Source organism: Hyperolius riggenbachi, chromosome 10 (assembly GCF_040937935.1).
Source record: "Hyperolius riggenbachi isolate aHypRig1 chromosome 10, aHypRig1.pri, whole genome shotgun sequence".
In the NCBI taxonomy this organism is placed as follows: Eukaryota; Metazoa; Chordata; class Amphibia; order Anura; family Hyperoliidae; genus Hyperolius; species Hyperolius riggenbachi.
The window spans coordinates 220559448-220579467 of record NC_090655.1 but is presented as its reverse complement, the minus strand read 5'-3'; the positions used below and the strand labels follow the sequence as shown (position 1 = coordinate 220579467).

Genomic DNA, 20020 nt, shown 5'->3' with positions numbered 1-20020 from the left:
CTCACTACCTGTACTGAGGGCACCACCTGTATCTGGCTACCTATATGCAGCACCTATAGCTCACTACCTCTACTGAGGGCACAACCTGTACCTGGCTATCTATATGCAGTACCTATAGCTTTTTACCTATACTGAGGGCACCATGTATACCTGGATACCTATATGCAGCACCTATAGGTCGCTACCTATACTGAGGGCGCCACCTGTACCTGGCTACCTATAATGCAGCACCTATAGCTTGCTACCTATACTGGGGCACCAATACTACCTGGCTACCTATATACTGAAGCACCTATAGCTCACTACCTATACTGAGGGCCTCACCTGTACCTGGCTATCTATATGCAGCATCTATAGCTCACTACTTATACTGAGGGCACCACCTGTATCTGGCATCCTATACTGCAGCAACTATAGCTCACTACCTATACTGAGGTCACCACCTGTATCTGGCTACCTATATGCAGCACCTATAGCTCACTACCTCTACTGAGGGCACAACCTGTACCTGGCTACCTATATGCAGTACCTATAGCTTACTACCTATACTGAGGGCACCATCTGTATCTGGCTATCTATACTTCAGCACCTATAGGTCGCTACCTATACTGAGGGCACCACCTGTACCTGGCTACCTATAATGCAGCACCTTTAGCTTCCTACCTATACTGGGGCACCAATTGTACCTGGCTACCTATATACTGCAGCACCTATAGCTCACTACCTATACTGAGGGCACCACCTGTACCTGGCTACCTATATGCAGCACCTATAGCTTACTACATATACTGAGGGCCCCACCTGTATCTAGCTACCTATATGCAGCACCTATAGCTCACTACCTCTACTGAGGGCACCACCTGTACCTGGCTACCTATATGCAGCACCTATAGCTCACTACTTATACTAAGGGCACCACCTGTATCTGGCATCCTATACTGCAGCACCTATAGCTCACTACCTATACTGAGGGCACCACATGTACCTGGATACCTATATGCAGCACTTATAGGCATCTATAGCTCACTACCTCTACTGAGGGCACCACCTGTACCTGGCTATCTATGCTGCAGCACCTATAGCTCACAACTTATACTAAGGGCCCCACCTGTATCTAGCATCCTACACTGCAGCACCTATAGCTCACTACCTGTACTGAGGGCACCACCTGTATCTGGCTACCTATATGCAGCACCTATAGCTCACTACCTCTACTGAGGGCACAACCTGTACCTGGCTATCTATATGCAGTACCTATAGCTTTTTACCTATACTGAGGGCACCATGTATACCTGGATACCTATATGCAGCACCTATAGGTCGCTACCTATACTGAGGGCGCCACCTGTACCTGGCTACCTATAATGCAGCACCTATAGCTTGCTACCTATACTGGGGCACCAATACTACCTGGCTACCTATATACTGAAGCACCTATAGCTCACTACCTATACTGAGGGCCTCACCTGTACCTGGCTATCTATATGCAGCATCTATAGCTCACTACTTATACTGAGGGCACCACCTGTATCTGGCATCCTATACTGCAGCAACTATAGCTCACTACCTATACTGAGGTCACCACCTGTATCTGGCTACCTATATGCAGCACCTATAGCTCACTACCTCTACTGAGGGCACAACCTGTACCTGGCTACCTATATGCAGTACCTATAGCTTACTACCTATACTGAGGGCACCATCTGTATCTGGCTATCTATACTTCAGCACCTATAGGTCGCTACCTATACTGAGGGCACCACCTGTACCTGGCTACCTATAATGCAGCACCTTTAGCTTCCTACCTATACTGGGGCACCAATTGTACCTGGCTACCTATATACTGCAGCACCTATAGCTCACTACATATACTGAGGGCACCACCTGTATCTAGCTTCCTATATGCAGCACCTATAGCTCACTACTTATACTGAGGGAACCACCTGTATCTGTCATCCTATACTGCAGCACCTATAGCTCACTACCTATACTGAGGGCACCACCGGTACCTGGCTCCCTATATGCAGTACCTATAGCTTACTACCTATACTGAGGGCACCACGTGTACCTGGCTACCTATATGCAGCACCTATAGGTCGCTACCTATACTGAGGGCACCACCTGTACCTGGCTATCTATACTGCAGCACCTATAGGTTGCTACCTATACTGAGGGCACCACCTGTATCTGGCTACCTATATGCACCACCTATAGGTCGCTACCTATACTGAGGGCACCACCTGTACCTGCTACCTATAATGCAGCACCTAGCTTGCTACCTATACTGGGGCACCACTTGTACCTGGCTACCTATATACTGCAGCACCTATAGCTTACTACCTATACTGGGGGCACCACATGTACATGAATTTGTCTCTATGTCGAATCTGCCCATAACCAATAGTTCTATGGGCACCTGTACAGTATATGGTTATCTTTTGTGGCTGCTTTATTTCACTCCTCCATTTATCCTCATAAAGCATTCCCGCATGCGGTAATGCAGACAACAGCTGACTTTACCGAGCACTTAGCAAAATGTCAATTCATAAAAGCAGTTACCGCATGAAAAGCTGAAATTCCCGAGCAGTGAGGTAAATTACCGCCTTGTGCAGTGATTATCTCAACACATCTCACTAATTGTCAATTCATAAAGATTAGAGCAGGCGATAATGGCATGGAGAATACCGCCTGCTTTGAAGAGGTGATAAGTGCAGGGATGAATGGAGACTCAGCAGAAGCAGTGAGACACCAGTGTGGCAGCAGCAGCTGTGAGAACAGAACAAACAAGGCTTCCCTGAATACCCTATGCTGTGTTTTTAACCTCTTGAGTACCTGTTTTTCAGATGTATATTTGCTGGAGGTGAACATCAAGCGTGACATGTGCAAAGTTTCTTGAAGTTCTTCTACGCTTTGGAAATTAGAGTGTTTAGAAAGACTGATAGATACAGCGCAGATTCAGGGCAAGGAGAGCCAGTAAAACTAAACATGCACATCTAAACTGAAGCTCGGATGCCTCTGTTATTGTAAGGCTGTCTCTGCACAGAGAACAGCCAAATGTAACAACTCAGCTAGCTACATTCCTCATGTTACAGTTCGGTAAATTCCTGCATTTCTATAGCAGCTGTGAAAATGTTTTTTTAAATTAGCACACAAAAGTCTAAAATACCGAATGCAGTATTTTCCTGACCAGATTTTTGTTATCGCAAAGCCTTTTATGAATCGAGGCCATAGTCTCTTTGCTCTTGGCTGTGGTGTGTTTATCTGGGCATTCTTTAGGACCTGGGGGTGTGGATTTGGGAGGAGCATAGCTCTGATTACTTCTTTCAAGACACATGGCTTTTCTTAGCCTTCATTGTGCATTATGGCTTTGGGGGTAAATCAGGGCTGCAGTTCTATAGGTGGGCTCAGTGGGACAGCAATGTACTTGCACACTAGTTCTGCTGTGTAGTAAGCTTCCTGCCGCTCTCACTGGCTCTTCTGGTTTATCACAGAGCAGGCTGTGTGTGCAGATCTCTGCCTGGCCCCACAGGTTATACATCTCTGAGCAGTATATTGCTGTGCAGGTCTGAGATGAGAGGAGTGCGCAGTGTGATGGTGACGGTGTGCCAGCAGGATGGAGCAGATACAAGTTACATTCTATCTGCAGGAAAAGAGCAGGAGAGGACAGGAGAGCAGACAGGCAGCTCACAGCCCACTGGTGAGTAGACAGAGGCTGCTCAGCTAACTGGGACACTATTAGGGGGTTGGCACTGGTATGTGTTGTACTGTGTTATGCTTCACAGGATGATACCATTTATTGGCTGACTGTGGAAGTGGAAGTCAGCCAGTAAATGGTTTCATCCTGATTCTAAACTTATCCCACAGTCTGTGCAGTAGTGTTGTCCGGATCATGAACGATTCGGATCTTTGATCCGAATCTATTTTATGAGTCGATCATCCGAATCATCAAAATGAGTGATTCGGATCGCAAAAGGGGCAGGGCCAGGAGCGACACGCCCCCTCTCAGCGGGCAGCGGGGTCTTGGAAGCGGAGCTGAGATGGATCGCTCTGTTGGAAGGGAGGCAGCCTTGCAGGGAGACAGGTAGATGAGAGAGAGGGGACATGGGTGCCACTGCCAGATATGTGTAGAGCACACACACTGGCTATAACGTGCTGCCCATTATAGGCTGGCTGTTCCGTAGTGCTGCACAGTGAACACATTGGAAGCTTTTGGCTCAGCACAGCTCAGTAACTTTGCAGACAGTGTGATTGAAAGGCAATATAATCCTCCTGCACTCGGCACTAAACAGCTGCACTTATCTTCTGGGAATGCTTTCTTTCACTGTGCGACCTTTTCTTTCAAAGTGTACAGATGAACATATAGGTGAAATATATGTAAAGCATATGACTTCAGCATGTGGGTATTACGTGCAAACATTTCTGCTCTCTGCTCGTCCCTCCTCCCTTCTCTGTCCACTCCCTGCCCTCTGTCCATCTTCTCCCCTTCTCTGTGTGTCCACTCCCTCCCCTTCTCCTGTCCACAGACCTGTCCTGCTGTTCATTTCACCCCCGAATGCTTCTGGTAGTAAAATGATCCGAGATTCGGATCAAAGATCCGGATCTCTTTCAATGATCCGATTCGAATCATCCGGATCATTGAAAAGATCCGAACTTCCCATCTCTACTGTGCAGTAGAGATGGGAAGTTCGGATCTTTTCAATGATCCGGATGATTCGAATCGAATCATTGAAAAGATCCGGATCTTTGATCCGAATCTCGGATCATTTTACAAGGGAAGCATTCGGGGGGTGAAATGACTAGCAGGACAGGAGAAGGAGAGGGGGGGTGGACACACAGAGAAGGGGAGAAGATGGACAGAGGGCAGGGAGTGGACAGAGAAGGGAGGAGGGACGAGCAGAGAGCAGAAATGTTTGCACACAATACCCACATGCTGCAATCATGCTTTACATATATTTCACCTACATGTTCATTTGTATACCTTGAATGGAAACGTCGTACAGTGAAAGAAAGCATTCCCCAAAGCATTCCCCAAAGCATTCCCCAAAGCATTCCCCAAAGATAAGTGCAGCTGTTTAGTGCCGAGTGCAGGAGGATCATACTGCGCTGCAATCACAGTGCCTGCAAAGTTACTGAGCTGTGCTGAGCTGAGCCAAAAGCTTCCAATGTGATCACTGTGCACAACTACGGAACAGACAGCCTGCAATGAGCAGCACATTATAGCCAGTATGTGTGCTCTACACATCTCTGGCAGTGGCACCCATGTCCCCTCTACCTGTCCCTGCAAGGCTGGCTCCCCTGAGTCCCCTCCAACAGAGCGATCCATCTCTGCTCTGCTTCCAGGACCCCGCTGCCCGCTGAGAGGGGGCGTGTCGCTCTTGGCCCCGCCCCTTTTGCGATCCGAATCACTCAATTTGATGATTCAGATGATTCGACTCACAAAATATATTCGGATCAAAGATCCGAATCGTTCATGATCCGGACAACACTACTGTGCAGCACAAGAGAAGCTCATCAGCTTTTCTTCTGCCTTCCAGCAGCCAGCTGCACTCTCTAGGAATGGCAGCAACAATATTATTAAAATTCTTACTAAATGTCTTAGGCTGGACTCACACTGTGCAGGTTGCATACACACACATTACAATGGCTGTGAACTGCAATGGAGACTGGACATAGACTTTAATATAAAGCCTGCATGCAGCGAGTTAGAGTAACGCAATCCGTTACAACACAATACTGTGAACAGCCCCAGAGAACTGTATGGGCAGTGAGCTGACATGCAGAGCTATTCTGCAATGAGGCAGTGTGAACTAGCCCTTAGGTGGCATTGGGGCCCAGGCATATGCACAAAATATTGATAATGTGTTTAGAAGGGGGGGGGGGGGGGGGGGAGCATGCTGCAAAATTATTTTGTGGGGGAAATGTTTAACCTTCTGCCGCCCGCGTCACGCCAGTAGGCGTGGCCGCGGCGGCAGCCCCAGGACCGCCTAACGCCAATTGGCGTAAAGTCCTGGGGCTCTGTTTTGCATGAGATCACGCGCATGGTGCGCGCGCATCCCATGCTCGGAGAGCGGAGCTCCGCCCCGCCTTCAGTCTCCGAGCGGCTATTGCCGCTCGGTAGACTGTTAGACGGCGATCACGCCGTCTATTTACTAGGTGCAGCGCTGCGATGAGCAGCAGCGCTGCACTGGGGACAGCCGTGTGACACGGCTGTCCCCATGGGGGACAAGAGAGCGATCGGCTCTCATAGGCAGAAGCCTATGACAGCCGATCGCCGTAATTGGCCGGCTGTGGGGTGGGAGGGAGGGAGGGAAGGGGTTTAAAGCAACAGTTTGTTTTTTTAAAAAAAGCAGCAACACAAATATTGATAAAAAAAAAAATAAACATGGGGGGAGCGATCAGACCCCACCAACAGAGAGCTCTGTTGGTGGGGAGAAAAGGGGGGGGATCACTTGTGTGCTGAGTTGTGCGGCCCTGCAGCTTGGCCTTAAAGCTGCAGTGGCCAATTTAGCTAAAAATTGCCTGGTCACTAGGGGGATTTAGCCCTGCAGTCCTCAAGTGGTTAAGAAGTGGTTACTGAGTAAAATATCTATCTTATTATGTCTGGGCTGGTGCACACCAGAGCGGTTCTGAAGCGGTTTTTAAAATGCTTGCAGGGGAGAACCGCTTGGCTAATGAAAGTGAATGGGATGGTGCACACCAGAACGGTTCATTTTTTCCACAAACGCAAACCCGCGTCCTGCAGCATTTTTTAGATTTCTGAGGCGTTTCTGCCTCAATATAAAGTATAGGAAAGTGGAAAACCGCTCTGAAAAACCCTACATCAGAGCCGTTTTCCAGGCGTTTTTTGTTACAATAGCTGTTCAGTAACAGCTTTACTGTAATGATATTTGATATCTGCTACACAAAAACTCTCCAAAAAACGCTAGGCATGTTTAGAAAACCTCTCTAAACATGCCTAGAATCGCTCTGAAATCTGCTTCAAAAACCTCTAGCGTTTTGCAGATCTGCTAGAGGGTTTTGGTGTGCACTGGGCCTCTGTTTTGTATTTCAGGCCTTATCTTTTTCTATAACTGACAGCTGAACTGAGAGTGATATGGAGGCTGACATATTTATTTCCTTATAAACAATGCAGATTGCTTGGCAGTCCTGCTGATCACCTGCCTCTAATATTTTTGGACATAGACCTAAACAAGCATGCTGATCAGACATTTCTGACCGAAATCCGACTTAATCTAATTAAACTTTAGTTGCAAGCTGCACGCTTGTTTCAGGTGTGCGATCCAGACAGCAGGGCTCCCAGGCAACTGGCATAGGTTAAAAGAAAAGAAAATATGGCAGCCTCCATCTCCCTCTCAGTTCACGTGTCCTTTAAAGCAGAGTTCCCCAACCCTGTCCTCAAGGCCCACCAACAGTACATGTTTTGCAGAAAACCACAAAGATGCGCAGGTGGGGTAATTAGTGTCTCAGCAGAGATGATTAACTACCTCTGTGGATTTCAACAAAACATGCACTGTTGGTGGGCCTTGAGGACAGGGTTGGGGAACTCTGCTTTAAAGGGAAGGTTCAGGGAGGGTGGGTAAAAAATAAAAATCAATTTCCACTTACCTGGGGCTTCCTCCAGCCCGTGGCAGGCAGGAGGTGCCCTCGCCGCCGCTCCGCAGGCTCCCGGTGGTCTCCGGTGGCCGACCCGACCTGGCCAGGCCGGCTGCCAGGTCGGGCTCTTCTGCGCTCCAAGGCCCGGAACTTCTGCGTCCCACGCCGGCGCTCTGACGTCATCGGACGTCCTCCGGGCTCTACTGCGCAGGCGCAGAACTACTGCGCATGCGCAGTAGAGCCCGGAGGACGTCCGATGACGTCAGAGCGCCGGCGTGGGACGCAGAAGTTCCGGGCCTTGGAGCGCAGAAGAGCCCGACCTGGCAGCCGGCCTGGCCAGGTCGGGTCGGCCACCGGAGACCACCGGGAGCCTGCGGAGCGGCGGCGAGGGCACCTCCTGCCTGCCACGGGCTGGAGGAAGCCCCAGGTAAGTGAGAATTGATTTTTATTTTTTACCCACCCTCCCTGAACCTTCCCTTTAAAGGACAACTTTAACAAGAGGGATATGAAGGCCACCATATTTATTTCCTACTAGCTGGTTGCCCGGGTATGTATTTGGCTGGTGTCGGCTCCACCCACTTTTTCTAACCCTAACGCACAATTACTCAATGACCAAGTTTGTGAGATTTGTGGTCTTTGGCATCAATAATTTGCATTGAAATTAAAAAAATTTGATGGGCTGTTAGTGGCTCCAAACCCTTTTCTGAATTTGAACCCCAGTCACCCAATGACCAACTGTACCAGGTTTGAGGCCTGTGCCATTAACAGTGCAAGAATGGTAGTAATTAAATATTCCCTTGAAAAGCAATAGGTGAAGCTTTATTCACTTTTATAGGCTCCAATCACTTTTCTGAATATTAATCCAATTCACTGAGTGACCAACTGTGCAAAGTTCAAGAACCCTGCCATTAACAGTGTAAGAATGGCTGCAGTTTACATTTTCCCAGTGAAATTTGTATTTGTCTCCACCCACTGATTTGACTGGTGTTGGTTCCGCCCACTTTTTCTAACCCTAATGCAATGACCAAGTTTGTGAGCTTTGGGGTCTTTAGCATCAATCATTTGTATATTCCCATAGAAATTAAACAAATCAGATTGGCTGTTTGTGGCTGCGTCCCTCTCCAGCATTTGAACCCCAGTCACTCAATAACCAACTGTAGCAGGTTTGTGGCATCTGCTATTAACAGTGTAAAAATGGCAGCAATTTAAATATTCCCCTTGAAAATCAACAGGTGAATTTTGATTGGCTATAATAGGCTCCACCCACTTCCCTCAGTCACCCAGTGACCATCTGGGCAAAGTTTGGGAACCCTGACATAAACAGTGTAAGAAGGACTGCAGTCTACATTTTCCCAGTGAAATTTGTTTTTGGCTCCACCCACTTTTTGTAACCTTGACACACAGTCACTCAATGACCAAGTTTGTGAGTTTTGGGGTCCTTGGCATCAATAATTTGTATTTTCCCAAGAAATGAAACTGTTTGTGGCTCTGTCGCCTTTTCTGAATTTGAACCCCAATGACAAACCAGGTTTGAGGCTTGTGCCATGAACAATGCAAGAATGGCAGCAATTTTAATATTCCCCTTAAAAATCAACAGGTGATTTTTTTATTGGCTTTTTTTAGGCTCCACCCACTTTTCTGATTATGAATCCCAGTCACCCAGTAACCAGCTGTGCAAATTTTGAGAACCCTGCCATTAACAGTGAAGAAGGGCTGCAATTTGTTTTGACTCCACGCACTTTTTGTAACCTTGACACATAGTCACTCAATGACCAAGTTTGTGAGCTTTTGGGTTCCTAGCATCAACATTTTGTGAATGGAAGCAGTTTATCCAGAAAAGCAAATCTGATCGGCTGTTTGTGGCTCCACCCCTTAAGTGAATTTCAACCCCAGTCACTTGATGACTGTAGCAGGTTTGAGGCCTCTGCCATTAACAGTGTAAGAATGACAGCAGTTTCAATATTTCCCTTGAAAATCAATAGGTGAATTTTGATTGGCTCTTGTAGGCTCCACCTACTTTTCCAAATATTAATCCTAGTTCCCCAGTGACCAACTGTGTTAAGTTTGAGAACCCTGCCATTAACAGTGTAAGAATAGCTGCAATTTATATTTTACCATGTAAAAAGTTAGTTGTTTTTGGCTCTGGCCACTATTTCTAACCTTGACATACAGTCACTCAATGACCAAGTTTATCAGCTGTGGGGTCTTTGGCATCAATAAGTTGCATTTTACCATTGAAATTAAACAAATCTGATTGGCTGTTTTTGGCCCGCTCCCTTTTCAGAATTTAAACCCCAGTCTCCCAGTGACTGACTGTACCAGATTTGAGGCCTCTGCCATTAAGAGTGTATGAATGGCAGCAATGTAAATATTCCCCTTGAAAATCAAAAGGTGAATTTTGATTGGCTGTTTTAGGCTCCACCCACATTTCTGAATATTAATCCCAGTCACCCAGTGGCCAATTGTGTCAAGTTTGGGAACCCTGCCATGTAAAAAATTAAGTTGTTGGCGCCGCATACTTTTTCTAACCTTGACATACAGTCACTCAATTATCAAGTTTATCAGCTTTGGGGTCCTTGGTATCAATACTTTGTATATTCCCAATGAAAAATAAACAAATCTGATTGGCTGTTTGTGGCTCCGCCCCCTTTCTGAATTTGAACCCGATTCACCCAGTGACCAACTGTACCAGGTTTGAGGCATCTGCTATTAACAGTAAAAGAATGGTAGCAGCTTAAATATTCCCTTTGAAAATCGAAAAGGGGAATTTTTATTGGCTGTTGAAGTCTCCACCTACCTTCCAAAATCTTAATCTCATTCACTCAGTGACCAACTGTGCAAAGTTTGAGAACCCTGCCATTAACTGTGTAAGAATGGCTACAGTTTATGTTTTTGGCTCCGCCCACTTTTTGTAACCTTGACACACAGTCACTCAATGACCAAGTTTGTGAGCTTTCAGGTTCCTGGCATCAAAAATGTGTGAATAGAAGTAGTTTATTCACCAAGGAAATCTGATTGGCTGTTTGTGGCCCCGCCCCTTTAGTGAATTTGGACCCCAGTCACCCAAAGACCGACAGTAGCAAGTTTGAAGCCTCTGCCATTAACAATGTAAGAATGGCAGCAGTTTAAATATTCCCCTTAAAAATCAATAGGTGAATTTTGATCGGCTGTTGTAGGCTCCACCCACTTTCCTGAATCTTAATCTCATTCGCTCAGTGACCAAGTTTGAAATCCCTGCAATTAACAGTGTAACAATGGCTGCAGTTTACATTTTCCCATTTAAAATGAATGGCTGAAATGTGATTGGCTGTTTTATGCTCCGCCCACTGTTCCTGGATTTGTAACCTTGGTCACCAAGTGACCACCTGTGCCAAGTGTGGGGACTCTGGCTTGATTACTGTGAGAATGGCAGCCTTTTCCATTTTTTCCATTGACATGAATGGGTGAAATCTGATTTGCTGTTTGTAGCTCCGCCCAGGTGCGCAGGGGGGACGCGAGAACCCCAGAACATATCATCCCAGATAGTAAGGGATCTGTATACCAAGTTTCGTTCAAATCGGTCAAGCCGTTTTTGAGTGATCGCTGCACATACATACACACATACATCGATTTTATATATATAGATTAAACAATACCAGTTTCCTGGCAGCCCTGCTGATCTATTTGGCTGCAGTAGTGTCTGAATAACACCAGAAACAAGCATGCAGCTAATCTTGTCAGATTTGACAATAATGTCAGAAACACTTGATCTGCTGCATGATTGTTCAGGGGCCATGACTGAAAGTATTACAATAGGATCAGCAGGATAGCCAGGCAACTGGTATGGCTTTAAAAAGAAATAAATATGGCAGCCTCCTTATCCCTCTCTTTACAGTTCTTTACAGTTGTCCTTCAAGGAGTAGGGAGAACATGATGAGTGCCTTTCAGCTGCAATCAGCAAAATGGGTAACAGGAAATTTGGGCGCATGAGGCAGGTAGACAAAAAGGGCGCCGCCATTCACTCCCATAATATATATCGTTTAACCACTTCACCACTGAGGGGTTTTACCCCCTGACCACCAGAGCAATTTTCACCTTTCAGCGCTCCTTCCATTCATTCGTCTATAACTTTATTATTACTTATCCCAATGAAATGAACTATATCTTGTTTTTTTCGCCACCAATTAGGCTTTCTTTAGGTGGGACATTATGCCAAGAATTATTTTATTCTAAATGTGTTTTAATGGGGAAATAGGAAAAAATGTGGGAAAAAATTATTATTTTTCAGTTTTCGGCCATTATAGTTTTTAAATAAAGCATGCTACTGTAATTAAAACCCATGAAATGTATTAACCCATTTGTCCCGGTTATAAAACCATTTAAATTATGTCCCTATCACAATGTTTGGCGACAATATTTTATTTGGAAATAAAGGTGCATTTTTTTCAGTTTTGCATCCATCCCTAATTACAAGCCCGCAGTTTATAAAGTAACAGTGTTATACCCTCTTGACATAAATATTTAAAAAGTTCAGTCCCTAAGGTAACTATTTATGTTTTTTTTTTATTGTATTTTTTTTTTTTTTAATTACAAAAAAAAATAAAAATTGGGGAGTGTGGGAGGTAATGAGTTAATTTATTGTGTAAATGTAATGTTTGTATATGTAAAATGCTTTTAGGGTGTAGTTTACTATTTGGCCACAAGATGGCCACAGAGTGTTTGTTTACATGCGACCTGTAAGCGTCCGGAAGGACGCTTACAGGAAGCAGTAGGAGGCTGGGAGACTTACAATGATCTCGCTGTTTCTGAAAGAAGCAGCAGATCATTGCGGGGGCTTAGATCAACGAACGGGAATGGATTTTCCCGTTCATTGATCTCCGGGCGAGCGGGCGGCGGCGTGCACGAGCGGCGGGTGCGCGCACACGAGCGGCGGTAGCGCGGACAGCGGCGGTAGCGCGGAAGGTACGGATTTCTCCGTCCTTGGTTTTTTAGGAGGGAAAAAAGGGGCGGAGAAATCCGTACGCGTGGGGGTAAAGTGGTTAATGGACGCCCAACAGGAAAAAAGGGCGCCGGAGAAAAATAACGTTTTATAAGCGGCGCCCGGAGACTTTTAATGTTTTATAACTGCTTCTCATGATTACACATTATTTAATGATTTATAATTTTTTAAACATTATTTTTAATGGAAAAACAGTACAATATTTTTTTAAACGAAAAATAGTACAATATTTTTTAAAAACATTATTAATTAATGCTTATCACAGGGGGGTCTTAGGTTTAGGCACCACCAGGGGGGTCTTAGGTTTAGGCACCACCAAGGGGGGTCTAGGGCTTAGGGGTAGGTTCAGGGAGGGTTCTGTGTGAGAGTAGGGTTAGGTATAGTTTTAGTAAAATTCTTATTAATCTTTTATAAAACGTTATTATACATTGCGCTTTTTAAACAGGGAAGATTAACGTGTTTTTACAATTGCCGATTTCATACACATTATTTAATGACTTATAAATGTATAAAACATTATTTTTAAACGAAATATAGCACAATTTTGTTTTAAACGTTATTCATGCTTATCGTTTAAAACCCTGCGCCCTTTTTTCCCGACGCCCTTTTTTAACGTACGCAGCAAAATGGCAGCAATGGTTGCCCTGCGTGTATCATGTATCAGAATCAGAATCAGTTTTATTTCGCCAAGAACAGCAAGAGCCATAATCGGAATTATTTGTGGTACACATGGCAAAGACAGAGTAAAGACATACAACACATACACTTTGAAATGCAGTAATCAGATATACAGATAGTGATGCCGGTAAACACTAGTAAAAGGCCCCCGTTTCCGGATAAGAACCGAGGGAGGCAGCGACGGGGACCAGCTGACCGACCCGGCAACTACGAGCGCAAGCCGGACCGGGAAAGGTCAGAGTTCAGTGACCGAACGGCTTGGGGGAAGAAGGTGTTCTTCCGCCTGGTGGTTTTGGATGGTATAGTCCTGAAGCGGCGGCCCAACGGGAGGAGCTTGAAGTAGCGGCTGCCAGGGTGAGAGGGGTCACGGGAGATCATGGTGGCCCTCTTCCTCAATCTAGCGGAGTGGAGCAGATCAAGAGGTGGAAGAGGGGACCCGATGATTCAGCTATGACTCTCTGCAATTTATGTTTATCACTGGCCGTTACACCCGCGTACCAAACAATGACTGAGGAGGAGAGGATGGATTCTATGGTGGCAGTATAGAAGCTGGCCAGCAGCTCCCGTGGCATGCCAAATCTCTTCAGTTGGCGCAGGAAGAACAACCTCTGCTGGGATTTCTTTTGAATTTTAGTGGTGTTCTGCCCCCATTTCAGGTTATTGGTGAGAGTCCTACCGAGGAACCGAACCGATGACACCGTAGAGACTTCTGTTTCTCCAATGAGGACAGGTGAGAGGGGGGGGGAGGGTTCCTCCTGAAGTCTACAACTAGTTCAACAGTCTTTGCTGTGTTGAGAACTAGGTTGTTCTCCCTGCACCAGTTGCAGAATGAGAGAGTTGGCTCAAGGACCCTTCCCCTCCCCCCAGTGTAATATAAGACACTGCTGACCAACTGCTCTCAGTAAAGGAATGAGGCCTCTGCAAAGAAAGAGAAAAATAGGGAGAACTGTAGTTCAAATCACTTGTTTAGTTTGGAGGTGTATGACTATTTTAAAGTATAGGCTATAGTGCCATATTAGGGATGTTTTGCTATAGGCGTCAGCACATGCCATTTAGAATAATAGAAGTAGTGTATAAAATAAAAAAAATGACGTGAGGAGGGGGACGCTCTGATCCGTCCCCTTACCAGGAAGTTGGAGGCAGGCTGCAGCGTGTTATGCGGCGGTGGGTTTGAGTGTGCGGATTCCGCCGGAGCTGGGGACACCTTGTTGGAAAGTCTGGGTGGTCTGTGTGGAGGAGGTCGGGAGACGGCATGTGCAGAGTCTGGTGCGATTGTCCAGAGTGCCTAGTCTTCTTAGACTTTTCTAAGGTAGCTCTCTATGGGGTTGGAGAATAGTAGAACGGGGTTCTCTGGAGACGGATGTCCTAAGAGGATAATTGGGTATAGAGGGGGAAGGGGTTGGTTTGTGTTTCTTGTTTCTTGTGCTATGTTTTTTCTTTTTTCTCCTTCTTTCCTCAAAATAATGTAGTATGGATAAAAATCCTTGGATGGATGATTGTTTGATTCTGTCCTACAATGTAAAGGGTCTATGTTCATCAATTAAGAGAGGTAAATTATGGATGGAATTGCATAGGATCAAGCCTCAGATTCTTTTTTTGCAAGAGACTAATTTTTGTGGGGATAAAGTGCCGGGCATGCCCTTGTCCATATTTGATAAAGGTTTTTTTTTTTTTTTTTTATTCCCCAATTAAAAAGGCTAAGGGGGTTCCTATTGCAGTGGGGAAGAATTGTCCATTTGTTTTTCTGGATAAGAAGCGTGATGAATTGGGTAGATATATTTTTTTGAAAGGTCAATTAATGGGACAAATTTATACTTTTTTTTCACAATTGAATTTTTATTTGCCAAATGAAGATACAGAACATACACTGCTGTTTTGAGACATAAGTCAAACAAAAGAACACTGATAAGTCATGAGAGATACATAACTAGAACAAGACCTTTTGGCAGCAGAAAAATACTACCAAAACAAAGCCTAAATAGCAGAAACATATCTATAACGAAGCATATAGGCTTCTTTAATTGCAAAGCCGTTTTGTAAAGTCAGAAGCCATAAAGCGATATTAAAAGTGATATAAATTTTAGTTTGGGACCCTCCCACAGGGCCACCAGGATGGAAGGAAGAGAGGAGAATGATAAATAGAGAGGAGAAAATGAGAAAAGGCAAGAATAGAAAAAAAGAGGTTGGATATTTGAGCCTCAAATCTGCATAATATCTTTATATTTTTGAGAGCACTGGAATTCGTTCCAAAGAGACCAGGTAATAGTGTATTGTTCATTACGATCCTGTGCCAACAGTATAATGTGCTCCATAGTCTCAATTGCCTCAACCCGTTTGACCCAATTGTAGGGGAAGTTGTTGTTTTCCAATTCAATGGGACAAGGGCCCTTGCAGCATTGATTAGGTGGATTTTTAGGGATTTTTTTATATGATTTGACGGGGTCACATGTGTCATGAAGCAGAAAGAGGCTTGGAGAGAAAACAATGCTCTCACCCAGAATATGTTCCATCAGCCTATGTATCTCTGTCCAATAGGATGCAATTAAAGAGCATGACCAAAAGATATGAAAGAGAGTGCCCACATCTGAATTACATCTCCAACAGCCAACAGAAGCAGATGGAAACACCCTCTGAATGATGTATGGAGTTTTATACCAGCGTATTAGAATTTTGTACCCTAGTTCTTGAGTATTAGCATTAAGAGACCCCTTGTGATTTAACAAACAGATTTTTGTCCATTGATCATTGGCAATCTCATTACCCAAATCTGTTTCCCACTGAGCTTGAAATTTAAGTTTAACTTCCTCAGTGCCAGCTATTAGCATCTTGTAAATCATAGAGATCAGGTGGTTCAGCTTAATTGCATTGGAGATAAGATTCTCAAAGTCTGTGGGCATTTTAGTCCAGTCTGTGGATTTGCGTCTAGCATTGAGGAAGTGTCTGATCTCAAAGTATTGCCACTGTGTAAGCTTGACATCTTTTCTCAAAGCTGTCATCTGTGGAAATGAAAGTACCGCACCTCTACTGAGAAGGTCTTGGATTCTAGGGCAGCAAGCACCCGGCCAGTTCCTCAGGAATGGGATGTCTGAGGCCACACAAAACTCTGGGTTATCTATGAGAGATTCCAGCCTACTAGGAAATGAGACTTGTTTAACGATCGGAGGTTTTTCCTTAGGGTTTTAATGGTTGCCGTCATGAGGGGGTTACCCCATTGGGATTGAATCTTGGCTGGGCAGGTAAACCAACCCAGGGTTTGAATATTGCATTCGGCCGAGGCCTGTTCTATTTTAACCCAATTTTTAGTTGATATAGTATTGGCCCATTCGACCACACGACAGGCTTGGGCAGCGATATGATACTTGTGTAGATCTGGAAGGGCCATACCACCCTCTTCTTTTTGCAAGGACAAAATGGATCTTTTTAAACGCGGGGGTTTGTGGCCCCAGATGAATTTAGTAATTTGGCTTTGAAGGTCTTTGATAAATTTAGGTGGTAAGGAAATGGGAATGCATTGACTAATATATAAGAAGCGTGGTAATAAGTTCATCTTGACTGATACCATACGGCCAAACCATGAGAGGCTTTTTTGTTGGCCCCATCTCAGTAAGTCATCTCTCAAGGAGGTCCCCAGGGTAACATAGTTCAAGGAGTAGAGGTTATTTAGGTTTGTTGGAATGTTAATCCCTAAATATCTGAGGGAGTCTCTGGCCCATTTGAAGGCAAATAAGTGTTTACATTGTTGGATAAGGGAGTTCTCTAGGGAAATGTTTAGGGCTTGGGATTTATGAAAATTTATTTTAAGATTTGAGATAATGCCGAATTCCTTGAATTTACCAATTAGGACAGGCAGGGACACCAGTGGGTCCTGGAGGTAAAACAGAAGGTCGTCCGCAAATGCTGAGACCACATGTATGGTGTCATCAGCTGGTATCCCCCTAATGTCCCCGTCTGCCCTCACAGCATTGAGGAATGGTTCCAGAGTGAGAATATATATGAGGGGGGACAGGGGACACCCCTGCCTTGTTCCATTTGAAATAAGCAATGGCTCAGATAAAACGCCATTAGCCTTAACCCTGGCCGAGGGGTTGGTATAAAGGAGCCCAATCCACTGTAACATGGGAGTGCCCAGTCCAAGGCTCGACAGGGTGGCATGTATATAATCCCATGCCACCCTGTCGAAAGCCTTTTCGGCATCAGTGGAGAGAAGGAACAAATCGATGTTATGGGCCCTTGCATATGCCATTACACCTATCGTACGCATGACATTATCTTTAGCTTCTCTGCCTGGGACAAAGCCTGACTGATCTAGTTCAATGTGGTTCGGTATAAAAGGTAATATTCTGTTTGCTAGGATTTTAGCAAGTAGCATTGCGTCTAAGTTAAGCAGCGAAATTGGTCTATAATTAGAGCAACATTGGGTCTCTTTATCTGACTTAGGGATGACTGAGATATGCGCCTCAAGAAACTGTCTAGAGGGGACAGTGGAGGAAGAGATCCCGTTGAAAGCCTCCACAAAAAGTGGGCCCAAGATCTGTTTAAATGTTTTATAATACTGAGCTGTCAGTCCATCTGGACCCGGGGCTTTGCCTGGTTTAAGGGATTTTACTGCAATTAAAAATTCATCTACTGCCAGTGGAGCCTCCAGGTCCTCCCTGTCCCCCTCAGAAAGCCCGAGAGGCCTGGCATACTTTTTAAGAAATTCATTAATTTTGGCCTTTCTCAGTTCTGGATTCAAATTAGGTGATTCTGACTTCAGGTTATAGAGGGAGTTGTAATACACTCTAAATTCTTCCGCTATCTCTTCAGATTTTACCAGTTTCTTTTGTGTTTTGGGATTTATCAGGCAGGAAATGTTAGATTGGAGAGACTGTTTTCGTAGGGCCCTGGCCAGGTACTTGCCACTCTTCTTACCAGTTTCATAAAAAATATGTTTCCCCATTAGAATCTTTCTTTTGGCATCAGAGAACAGTAGTTTATGTAATTTGGCACGACATTCAGTCAGTTCTGCAAGGGTATTAGCTGCCAGGGATTGCTTGTGTATTTTTTCCAGTCTGGCAATATCGGCCGAGAGATTTTGAATGCCCTCATTACGTTCTTTTTTCAATTTAGAACCTAATTGGATGAATCTGCCTCTGACCACCGTCTTGTGTGCCTCCCACACTGTCAGCTTGGAAACCTCTGGAGTGTCATTATGATCAATGTAGGAAGACAATGCAAGAGAGATCTCTTGTATTCTAGATTTGTCTGCTAAAATATTTGGGTTGAGTCTCCAACACCATGATTTAGATACATTCTGTGCAGATTTAATGGTGAGGAAGATTGGGGCATGGTCTGAGATAGATTTGCTTCCGATCTTAGATTCCAGTACCAACGACAAATCTCTTTGAGCGATAAATAAGTAGTCTATCCTAGAGTACTTGTTATGCAGCGGTGAGAAGAATGTGAAGTCTCTTTCCGTCGGATGGGAAATGCACCATAGGTGTAAGGCTTGGTGGTGTATTCTCCACAGTCAGCATGCAACACATGAGCTGACGTGGAGGAGGTACACACACTAGCACAAGGAAACAGGCTATCCCTAGTATAGTGGAGGGGAGGACTGACTCCAAAAGGAGATTGTGGCGATTGTGGTGCAGATCCGACAGCCACAAACAATACTTTCGCGATAACGTCTCAGCGCAAGGTAGCGCTGAGCGCATAAACCAGAACTGAGGAGATCAGGACAGGTAAACAGAATGAACGCTTGCTAGCTAGCCGCTACTTAGTGACAGCAAGCGTCCACAACAAGACAGACTGGAATGCGGCAGCCAATGCGTTTGCAGCGATGGCGTGCCTCACAAAGACAGGACAGGATAGTCAGGAAATAGCAGGATCAAGATAGATGAACGTAACACAGATAAATATACAATAAGTATGTTTTCCTAGCGTATTACAATTACAGCTATCAATGAAACTATTTGTAACGTCTGACTAACATATGTATATATCGGCAATGAACCGATATATGACATAAGCAGGAACACTGACTAGGACTGGAGCAATACAGGGAACAGGACTCAGAAGGATTCGCTATCTCTTTGCAGAGATGAACGCAATCCACAGACAGAACCAGGAGCAGGATAACTAACTCAGCATGGGTGATCACGATACGCGCAAACTACCAAAACGTGCTGGAAAGCTGACTAACTGAACACAGGATATAAACAGTTCGTGTACGTATATATCAGCGTCACTGATGTATCAACGTAACACGAATACAAGGAAAATAATAAACGTGCTGGTATGCATATATATTGGCAATGAACCAATATATGATGCAAGACCAGCAAAGTATCTTAAGCCGCATCTACACGAGTAGATGCGGCCGCGATGCTCCTTATCAATCGAGCCGCTGATGCGGCTCGATTGATAAGATCCGACAGGACGGATCTCCGCACCGCCGATTCCCTGCTCGCTCCCCGCGAGGGGACAATGGCAGGGAATCGTGAGGGAGATAAGCGGCGCCAGCGGGGACGAGCGGGCACGAGCGGGGAATCGAATGCGGTGCACGTGCGGCGAGCGGGCACGCGGCGGGCACGCGGAAGAGGCGATCCCGGCGGCTAATCGAGCCGCCGGATCGCTACAATGTCCCATGGTGTAGATGTGGCTTTAAGAACAAGAAACACGATCCGGGACTAAAGCAACAGCAAGACAGGCTTAACTGAAGCTATGATATCCCGAGGAGCCCTGCAGGAAGCAGATCTTTATACTGAGGTCATCCAAGGGGAGCAGACA

The 20020-nt window shown here is 45.3% G+C and overlaps 1 protein-coding gene across 1 annotated transcript in view; it reads left to right on the top strand.

The window, feature by feature from the left end:
* Positions 1-3667: 3667 nt before the first annotated feature.
* Positions 3668-20020, top strand: part of LOC137534540 (zinc finger protein 23-like) — a 51801-nt gene continuing 35448 nt past the window's right edge. The window contains exon 1 of the mRNA XM_068256083.1: positions 3668-3697. The gene's annotated coding sequence lies outside the window, so the exon portion shown is untranslated. The remainder of the gene's footprint in view (positions 3698-20020) is intronic.